The sequence below is a fragment of the Lactuca virosa genome, chromosome 5, assembly GCF_052849685.1.
Source record: "Lactuca virosa cultivar CGN04683 chromosome 5, Lactuca_virosa_CGN04683_v6, whole genome shotgun sequence".
Taxonomy (NCBI): Eukaryota; Viridiplantae; Streptophyta; class Magnoliopsida; order Asterales; family Asteraceae; genus Lactuca; species Lactuca virosa.
In genome coordinates this window covers 287930309-287941809 of record NC_136430.1, presented here as the reverse complement: position 1 = coordinate 287941809, position 11501 = coordinate 287930309, and the positions used below count along the sequence as shown (strand labels likewise).

General features: G+C 36.6%; 1 long non-coding RNA gene across 2 annotated transcripts; it reads left to right on the top strand.

The window, feature by feature from the left end:
• The first annotated feature begins 212 nt into the window (after nt 1-212).
• Nucleotides 213-2585, top strand: LOC145116853 (uncharacterized). Of its 2 annotated transcripts, XR_013712335.1 has the most exons (4): nt 213-427; nt 505-841; nt 1714-1778; nt 2430-2585. It is a non-coding gene; the product is annotated as an uncharacterized LOC145116853 (long non-coding RNA). The 2 variants fall into 2 exon arrangements; XR_013712334.1 differs by having other exon boundaries at nt 1714-2585.
• Nucleotides 2586-11501: the final 8916 nt, after the last annotated feature.

Below are 11501 nucleotides of genomic sequence, written 5' to 3'. Positions count from 1 at the left end.
TTATTGTGTTACTTTGGAACTTCTTTTGGTTCAAGGAATTAAGTTAGGGTAGATTATGTCAAAAGACCAAATCTTAGGGACCTTTCCAGCCAATTTCAGAAATCAGGCCCCATGTGTTGTCTCCTGACGTGCAGGGGGGGGGGACCTCCTCCTTTCTCCTTTTAAGTTGCAGCTAATTCCCCCATTTGAGCAAAAGAAAAACCCTAGCTCAGACGTGTTTGTGTGTGTGTTGTGTGCGGCTGGAGAGTTAGAGGAGGGAGTTTGAGTCCGAAAGAGAAAAAGAGAAGGGAAAAGAGGTTGTCATCACTAGTGTTCATTGGAAACGCCATTAAATGTCGTCGGAGCTCCATCAGAGGATTGTAGTTTCCGGAAAGCATGGAGTGGCGGTGGAGGAGGTTGGTGTTGTTGCTTGGAGCATTTGGTTTAGGTAAGAAAACTCTTTCTTTCAATCTATCTCTCTTCTTCTTATTGTTTTCTTACCGAGGGTTACCCCCACTATCGTAGTTGGCAGCCTTGGCCACCGGAGCTCACTTCATCGCCACCACAAGCCACCACGGGATGGTTGTGGGTTGTATTTTGCTTCCTAGATGTATCCTGGAAGTTTAAGCAAGCTATAATAGAGATTTTTCCAACAAATAAAAGTAGTTTTGGAATCCGACTGAAACTGTGTGGCAGTGCTCCTATGTTTCGAGAATGAAGTGTCATGATAAGCTAGTAAGCTGATGAAGATCTCGCGGTATGATGAGAGTTATTTGAAATAGAAGGAAAGGGGCTCCATTTTTAATATTACCAAAATTATGTGGATACAAGCTCCTGGATGCGGCTATGTTCTTACCTTGAGGTAAGTAATATCTTATAAAATAATTCATTTTATATGCGCACCTTAAGATGCCTTAAAGTATAAATTGACAACCTTCAAGAAAATGCAAGTACTCTCATTTTAACTGGATATGGGGCTTGTGAATTCAAATTATTTAATCGGTTTGTGTTGAATAGCTTTGACCGTTGATTTTAGTTATATAACATGGTAAAAGTTTATTATGTCATGATGCTAATGAAATTATTATCTAAATTCCATCACGTGGATATTAACTAGATATATATCACACTGTGTAAAACCCATGCATTTAAAAGATATTAAATATAAATTCTAAACATTTAAGAAGTTTAAATTTATAAGAAAAATTAAAAAATATTGAATTATTAAAATTAAAATGTTTTTCTCTTTTAAATTTAAACAAATAATTTAGATAAACAAACAAAGGAAACTAATAGGGTTTTAATTTAAAAATTTTGAAATTAAAAGAAAAGTCAATTAATGAAATTGATATGCATTTATCATTATATTTATTATAATTAATACATTTAATTAAATATTATATGAAATTTTATAAAAATGAAACAACCACAAAATGCTAAGTGAAAAAAACTTAATTGAAAATAACCACAAAATGACATATGACCAAATCAATGAGAGTGTAACATGTGCCAAAAAGATTTTCATTTATTATAGTAAATTTATTATATAGGGTTGTTCCTAATACATATAATGTGAAGGGAAAATAAAAATCAAGGTATTATTATAACTATAAATAACAAAGATATTAATACATTATTCAAAAAATAACCAAACTTTAAGTATTTTCATAAGTATTAGGCATTAGAATAATATTTGAAATATGATCTAAATAGAGGTTATTGATATGAATGTAGGTGTTAAAGAAGTGAGAATCCATCTTAGCCATTGCAGTGGTTTTATTTCGTTTTCGCTGTTTCAGGTGAGTTCTCCTCACTATATCAACAGGGTCTACGACACCAAGGTCGGCCCTTTATGATTTACATCCTGGTTTAGGATGGTTGTTATATTATTGATCTGTTAGATTTCATCTTGGTTTTAGGATTATTGTTATGCTAGTAATCTGTTAGATTGATATCCTGGTTGTAGGATGGTTGCTATATTAGAGATCGGTTAGATCGGTATCCTGGTTATAGGATGGTTGCCATGATAGTGATTTGTTAGATCTGTATGACTATCTGTTATTGCATGCTAGCGTCTGATATTTATGTGCACATGTTTATTTTCTTTGGGGAAAGGGTTGAGGCAGGTCCTGCTGTGTGTAGTAGGCCAAGACACCCTGGGCGGACCGGGTAGACTGCAGGTCCGGGCCGGGCAAACCTAGTCAGGCCGAAGGCCCAACGAGCGGTCCAGATAGGCTGAAGGCCCCAAGGAGGGCGGTCTAGACGTGCCGAGGGCTCGGAGAGCAGTCCAGATAGACTGAGGACCGGGATTCGGTCCAGTCAGACTGATGGCTCATTATGCATGCTGTTTGCTTATATGTTTATATGATATGGTTATATTTGTATGACGTTGGTATTTTGGGGGTAACCCACTAAGCCTTCGAGCTTACATTTATCGATTATTGTTTCAGGTACTTCTGATGATCGTGAGAAGGAGAAGGCGTGATCGTACCGCTCCTTACACTTTATGATTTTATGTTTTGATTCTGGGATACTCTAACAATATACTATTTTGAAAACAAGTTTTGTAATAATCATGGGTTTTGAAATGTTTTAAAAAGTTTAAATTTGGCATTATTTTTATGGATGTTACACCCGATCAAACAACTGTAATGGTATATCTGTATATTCTAGGATAACAAGAAATGGTAGGTCCTAATCAAACAACTGTAATGGTATGTCTGCATATTCTTTCTGACTTACACAGGCCAAGGAAGCCCCTAGCTGTGTAGTAAATCTTTTAATGGTTCATCAGGCGAGATAATTTTCCCTTGATAATCACGTCCTAGGATCTGTGAGGATCGGTAGGAATTGATATGTAGGAATGTAAACCTATATGGATATAGAATGGTAAACGATTGGTTTTGTAGGTCTAAGCATTAGTTTAAGCGAGCTAGGATAGTTTAGGTTGTATACCTGAATAGACACAAGCACTAGGATATTTTAGGGTATTGGCCCTAAATAATATTAAGTGCTAAATAAGAAATTAATATATATATATATATATATATATATATATATATATATATATATATATATATATATATATATAGCATAGCGTAGGTTAAATACCTTATTTGCTATATTATACCCTAGCATACTTTAGAAATGCCTTATATGTGCTAAATGATATGTATAGATTGGCTTAGGTTTCTATCTAGATTGCTAAGTACTGGAAAAGTTAAGGTCTGTTGCCAACCTAGTATTAGGAAATTTCATGTGTTCAAATTTCTAAACGTTTAATTACAGTATTAGAACTGACATATAACTTTTCGGAGTAATATGGAGGATTTCACATCTAAACCTTCCCTACCTCTATTCTCGTCTTGGTATGCTAAATGCCTACTTGGGTATATAGAACGTCATGACAATCACAAGGAGTGGTAGAGTCGTCAATAACAAAGGAGGTCCAGCACCTCAGAACGCCCGAGCAGCTGATGTTCAAATCCTGATGAATGAAGCTCGAGTAATGATGCAAGAAATGCTCGATCAATAGCAACATGATTTTAGGGAGCTCTTTGCTCAAGAACTAGCTAATGCTAGAAGAGGAGTGCATGTGATCAATGAGCCAGTAGTTGTTGAACAAGTGAACAATGGACCGATTCCCTCGCATGCTACGGCGGTCCAAGAAGGAAACAATGACGACTCGAAAGTTATCAAGGACCAGATCAACTAGAGGTCCAGAGAAATGATGAACCCGGAGGCTACTGCAAGTATAAGGATTTCATGACTTACAAGCCATCATCATTTAACGGGAAGAAAGATCTAGTAGGAGTCATGGATTGGTATCAGAGATGGATTCGACCTTCATAACCTGTGGATGCACGGGCAAGCTACAAACAACCTATGCTGTGAGGCAGTTCAAGGTCACAACACTTCTTTGGTGGAACACGTTAAGGAATATTGTGAGCCCCAACACGCCACTGCAGTTGACATGGGACCAATTCGTGACCCATTTCAAGAGGAAGTTATGTTCAGCTAAGAAAATGTTGGAAACGGAGAATCAGTTACTGGATTTGACGAAGGGAAGCATGTCAATGGATGAGTACACCAACGCCTTCACTGATAAAAAGGTGTTCACCCTATGACTTGTTCCGGACGAACTAACCAAGATTGACAGGTATGCCAAGGGGATACCTTGGGATTACACTATGTCGGCTAAGCACGCACATACATTTGAGGTGGCCATCTGGGATGCAAAATCTGCGAATGGATGATGAAGAAAAGGACAGCCGACAAAGCTGAAGTCGATGAGAAGAGAGAGCGAGGGAAGCAACAACAACAAAAACAAAAATAAGAAGAAGTATTCGAAGCGAAGCAATAAGTTTGGGAGAAACTAGGAAAGGAAGTGGTGCGACCAGTGCAATAAGAGGCATTCTGGCGATTGTGTCGTCTGCTAAAAATGCAAGAAGTCTGGGCATATCTCTATAAACTGCCCAGTAAAAGGAAAAACGTGCTTACCTTGTAGAGAAGAAGGGCACATGAAGGCAGAGTGCCTAAAAGCTGAGAAGCAAATCCCAAGGATCCTACTAGCAAAGCCCAATGGTAGAAGCTACCAAATGATCATTGATGAAGCAGATGCCGTTACAGGAAATCAAGAGTAGGAAACTGCTTGTCCGAAGATTGATATATGAGTAGTCATCCTATATAGATAATAATAGGACGTGAAGCCCAATATATGGGGCATAATGTATGAATAAATGTTGTAATCATTTTTTAAAGTTATAAAATTTCTAGTTAAGTTACATCGCTGTGTGGCATTAAGAAATTATGATTTCAACATAATGGTTTGGTTAAGAATAAATTCTTGTATAGTGTGCATGTAAGCTGGACACTACATGTGAAATAATTTATACCAAAGGTTGGAAGATAGAATTGCGGTTGAAGATACGCATGGAAGAAATCGTAGTGGAGTCTAAGACATTTGTTATATATGATTAATTGGACACATCTATATGTGTTAAATTGCTTCTGTGACCTGTAGGGTAATAGTAACTTGGGAAAATTGCAAGACAACTTTTGGGACGAGTATGAGTAGGTGTGGAAGGTAGTATGGGCATGTACTACCAAAAGCATAGGACTCGTACTTGGATCATGAGGAGTCACAAGGTTACTAAGGTACTAGTAGTTGAAATTTTCTTTCATGTCCATCCTTACCATCATTTCGGTAATGGATAATAAGATGAAATTTATTTCTGACCTTAGTGGTCACATCGAATAAAGTCCGACTAATCTATGAAGTAAGCTCGACGTAGCTTCCGACTTTAGATCGAAAGAAGAGATAATCGAAGTGATCAATAGAATTATCGCAGTTGCCGTTATGATTAAGCAGCCTATAACTAGAAGTGCTACCAGCTAGAATGTGATTATATCACATTAGAACGTGAAGTAATCCATAGTCATTATACAAGCCCTCTTTTGTTGATGATTCCGGGACGTAATCATCCTAAAGGGTAGATAATTGTAACGCTCGTATATTCGGACTAGTCAATTAAAATAGAATAGGCTATAAAAATGAATTTTTTATAGAAGATTATTTAGGATAAATAATCTTGACCAAAGTCATAGTATATGTGACAAGGATTTTGTGCATATAAAGAACGCTCAAATCCGACTCCGTATGGAAAAGATATGATTTTTCGAAGTTTCTGTGCAACTAGGTATAGCAATACGCGACACAAAACATAGAATTTAAGATTGGTTAATTGTTAGCCTAAAAATCTACATGAGAGTCGAAGATCTCGTCAATAGGAGTTCATCGATATAGAGAACATCAATAGAAGTGCTACCAGCTAGAATGTGATTATATCACATTAGAACGTGAAGTAAGGTATCCTTTGTGTCAGAATCCGAATCAAAGAGACCTGCATCTAGCCGTTTCATCATATGATGAGAGGTCATTAGAACATAACCCATCGGTCTGTTATGGTAGTCGAAGTAAGGAACTTAATTTAGGTTAAGTCTATTCTAGGAAAAGCAGTAGTCTCCAATAGAGCTCGAATGTAGAAGGAAGAGAAAATGCATCATTTAGCACCGGCAACAGTAAAGAAGTTTCGGATTTAGAAACTCGATAGAAAAGATATAAGAGTCACGGTTATTATCTAGTAAAGAAGTTTCGGAGTTAGAAACTCAATAGAATACTGACTCGGGACGTAATCATCCTAAAGGGTAGATAATTGTAACGCCCGCATATTCGGGCTAGTCAATTAAAATAGAATAGGCTATAAAAATGAAATTTTTATAGAAGATTATTTAGGATAAATAATCTTCACCAAAGTCATAGTATATGTGACAAGGATTCCGTATATATAAAGAACACCCAAATCCGACTCGGTATGCAAAAGATATGATTTTCGAAGTTTCTGTGCAACCAGGTATAGCACTACATGACACATAAATCAAATTTAAGGTCGTTTGTATGTTAGCCTAAAAATCTACACGAGAATCGAAGATCTCGTCAATAGGAGTTCATCGATATAGAGAACATCAAGAACGGAGTCCGTATGTAGGAGTTATAATTTTAGCAACGATTTCTAACAATCTAAGCCTATCAAAAGTACAAAATTTTTATAGATTGAGAATTAGCTGTTGGGATCAAAAGGAAAGTTGTAGATCTCGTTGAGAGCTTTCTAACAATATAAACATCGTCAAAAACGGAGTTCTTATGAAGAAGTTACGCCATTTCAAAATTCTGACAAATCGTGCGTGTGAAGTGCGCGTGTGCGCACTGATGACGTGACACACTCTGGAGGGGACACGTGTCCTGGTCGGCAGCCGACTCTCCATCAACGACATGGTGATGTGGCACCACAAAATTTTGACATGTGGCACCACAAGAGTAGACCACATGGCGGCCTTCTAGAAGGGGCGAGGTGGACCGGTCTGAACACGACACGCGACACAAAGGGGATGGGGCCAGCAGAACCCAAGCGCGCGAAACGCCTATGGTATGTGCGCGACGTGCACCCCTGAGCATATATATACCTATGCATTTTTGATCATTTCCTCACCTATTTCCTTTGTATCTCTCTCGAGTCTCTTTTGCTTTCGAGTTAAGCTTTTTCCCAACTTATTAGAATATTTTAGTAGAGTCTCAGGAACTCTAGGTATCAGTCAAATAGAAGTTCCTGAGTCAGTATTCTGCCCGCTTAGTTCCCGGTTTTCATCAAGAACCATTGTAAGTTAAGCTACGTTTAGTTTATGTTAAGTGTAACTTTTAATTACAGTTATAGTCTTTATTATGAACCTATAATTAAGATTTATCAGTGATTCCAAGTCATTATATGGATTGATCTACTTACGAGAGAAGTGTCTAGAATGGTCACGCTGGCGTGGTTGTTGGATTTCAGAACAACTATATGTGGAAATGATCATGCCTCCCAACTGTCCTACCTGGATGATCCTGACTTGATAGATCTTGATGTATACATCGAGATTAGTGAGTATCTAGACTATTATTAGTCTCCAGGATCATTAGATTAAAACTCAATATTAGTTATACTCAGGTCACGTCAAGGAACATCTAAAGTGTTAGGTGAAACTTTGCCCAGATCACCAGTCACCCACCTAAGTCAAGTGAGGGCATAGTCCCTTTCATGAACATGATTTAATACAAGTATTAAATTAAAGTATTAAATATATGTTGGGAATCCTATATGAATTATATGCTTATTGCTTGGATTATATGTTAATATATGTATATACTGTGATATGTGCGAACCATATATGGTTCTATTTTATGTTAGGATTAAATAGATAATATCATATAATAGTATTAAATGTAGCATTGGTGAGAAGATAAAAGAATAATAATACCTAACACTCTATAGGGAATATAAATACACTAGAGATAGGTTAGTGTCACCCAAGAATAGAGTTGGTATTAAGAGTTGGTTACAAGCATTGTATTCTAGCCTAGGGATAAACTTAGACTTGTGGGAGGTATCTAGGTGAATTAAGTTTGATATAAGGTAGTCTCATTAGGAGAATGTGCATAACCTAGGAAATGAGAGTAAAGTTCTGTTCTGTGACACTTTCAGGTGTTGATGTATGGTACCTCCGTACAGGAGTACAATATAGTATACCCCTTCGGATGACCATATATGGTGGGTCCTAATCAGACATTTGTAATGGTATGTCTGTATATTCTTGGATAGCCAGAAATGGTAGGTCCTGATCAGACAACTGTAATTGTATGTATGCATATTCTTTATGACTTACACAGGCCAAGAAAGCCCCTAGCTGTGTAGTCAATCTTTTAATGGATCATCACGCAAGATAATTTTCCCCTGATAATCACGGCCTAGGATCTGTGAGGATCGGGAGGAATTGATAAGTAGGAATGTAAGCCTATATGGATATAGAATGGTAAACGGTTGGTTTTACAGGTTTGATAATTAAGAAATATTATCATATCAATGTTGTGGGATTGAAATCCCTATGTATCTCACTAGATTTCCAAACCTGGCCCACTTGGTTTATATACATCACTGATGTCAAGACTTAAGCTACTGGAACTTAACTAGGATGTTCAGTAATTAAGAGACAGCCTACAATAGTATTCAGGACCATCAGGTCTTTACGCTATAGTTGGTGTATCTGTATTGATTATGACATCCTTATGGTTTTAACATTTTGGAAACAAACATTTGTAATCAAAATGATATTTTGTACAAAGATTTTCCGCAAATATAAATAAATGATTTTTAAATCGTAAAGAAAAGTTTTAATTGGTTCTGAAAATTAGAGGATGTCCCAATAAATATGTTATACCGGAATCAGAACATGCATAAACTTCACATTTTAATCATCAAACACAATCCTCACCTCTAGCATGAACCTAACCACTTATTTCATGCAAATTCATGATCTTATGGTGTCTAGCATGTAATTTTTACCCTAGTTAATTTACCAACAGAGAAAAAACAATATACCATAACTCATACTTCACACATAAATCAGATTATAACATCGCATACAAAGTCCTAGACTAATAGAAGTGTACTAAAACATGCAGACTTCCATATTTGTACTAGAGAACTTCAAGAATGACTCACCTTAAATCCGTATGAGTGAGGTAAAAAATAAGCAACCTCCAAACACTGATATCGTACATCATGAACAAACCTAAAGAATCATGTTACCTAGGCTTTTCAAGGTTACTTCTTACACAAGTATAGTATTAATATTCCCATTTGGTCAATACTCAATTGTGTAAGAGTTTTAGAATTTTCCAGCTTGACCCATGTTCAATGTTTTGAGCATAAAACATAATCTACAACTCCAAACAAGATGTTATTGGACTTTCTGAAAACTAGATTCAATTTCCAACAACTTTGTTCTTGAGGTGAATATCTCTTATTCGGAACCCAATAATCTCTACAGCCCTCGCAATATAGGTCACATATCTGTCCTGATTTCTAATTTTGCCAAACATCACCAAAACCCCAAACTCATGTTCAACAATCTTCCATAAGACTTCTAATGCATTGGATACAAACAAATAGGAAATAGAAGAAGAAGGATTATTACCTATGGAAATCTGAGATGATGTTAGCAACAAGGTAGGAGAAGAGAAATCAAGCTACACACCAAGAATTCACCAAATAAAGACCCTAACTTGTCTTCAATCGATTGCAACTCCAAGAATAGAAGATACTTAAGAACTCTCAATCACTTAGGGTTTATTGGCTGAAATTGTGTAATCCCAGATTTTAGAGTTAGACTGAGTTAAATACATGATAAATTTCATTCTAGGCACTTAAAGTATGAGAAAATGACCCCATGATCCTTATACATCATCAACAATTATTTTCTTGCACTTCACCCCTCATAATTAACTTTAACCAAGCTAAAATGTTAACTTAACATATGAACATAATGGAAACTAACCTCGATGACGGAACGAGAAAATCGTTACAATCCTCCCTTCCTTAAGAGGATTATGTCTTGAAATCAGGAGTTAGAATGAACAAGTGAGGATAATGAGCCCTCTTATCATCCTCAATATCCCACGTCATGTCACCTCCATCCTTGTTCTTCTACATTACTTTGAGAAGCTTCAACCTATTCTTACATAACTGCTTAATATAACGTGCTAGGATTGCCTCAAGTTCCTTCACCAAGCACTTCGACTCATCGACTCGCAACTCATACTAGGGAAAAATACTCGACTCCTTAGCTAAGCACTTTTCTAGATATAAAACATGGAATACATGATGAATTACATATAGCTCTAGTCATAACTCCAACTTGTATTCCTGATCATCGATTCACTCCAACACTACAAGTAGACCAATGAAACGGGGTCCTAACTTGCCTCGCTTGCCAAAGCGAATGATCTGTGACAACTGGAAAATTTTGAGTCAAACAAAGTCTAAAAGGGTTTTGTGTATAAGTGTACCCACAATGTATATATGTTGCATTAAAAATCATTTAAAGCCAAGAAGGCATCATTTGTATGATTAAATATGTATATATATTGAAAACCATGACATAATGGACCTTAGAAAGTCAACAAAAGAGAGCAAAAGTCACAAAGTAAACCATGCATTAGGGATTTCGGCCTAGGACCCCATAACTATCGGATATCGGTCAAGGCTTGGACCGAAATCACATATGATTTCGGTTAAGTCATGGTCGAAATCACATGTGATTTCGGCTAGAGCGTGGGCCGAAATCTCAATCTAGTGGGGGAGTGTTCCAGTGGGTTTTTCAAATGAGTTTTCGGTGGTAGTAAAGAGAAAAGGGGAGTTTGACTTTATAACTTGATGTATTCACCCATTTCCCATGCAAAACTCGGCAATATCCCAAGCAAACCTCCAACAAATAAATATAATACCCAACAGATTACCAAGTAAACATCCCATCATTTTGACACCTTATCTTGGACGAGATCTTTCTCACAACCCCCACTATTTTCCATTCCACCTCCTGCTACTTCATTATTCTCTCAAGAAAGATCAAGTCCAAGCTCCCAAGTTCAAAAATCTCCAAGCTTAATCTTAGTATTTTGGTAAGCTTTTCTTGATGATCTAGTGTTTTCATACCCATTGATGCTAAGTTCATCCTATTTACACACATTATTATGTGTTAAAAACTCTTAGGATAATATTCTTTCCAAGGAAGTTCATCAACCTCATTCAAGTGTATAGGCTTGGAATCCTCACACCATCTCCTCAAACAACCCACAAATCCACTCAAGGTGAGTTCATACCCCCACATTTTCGAGATTTTTCATGTCTTGGGGGGGGGGGGGGAATACAAGTCAAAATTTGTTATTCACACCAATGCTTGCATGTTTCATCTTTATGTTAAAGTATAAGTCATTATTTATATAAGATGTGATTATTACTAGCTTTTGTACAAATATTTGTGATATATTAGTTTTCAAATGCAAAACTAACAAAAATAAAACATGATCTATGATATAAAAATCATGAGAAAAATTATGATTTGCAAAACTATAAGGTTTTTGGAAACTT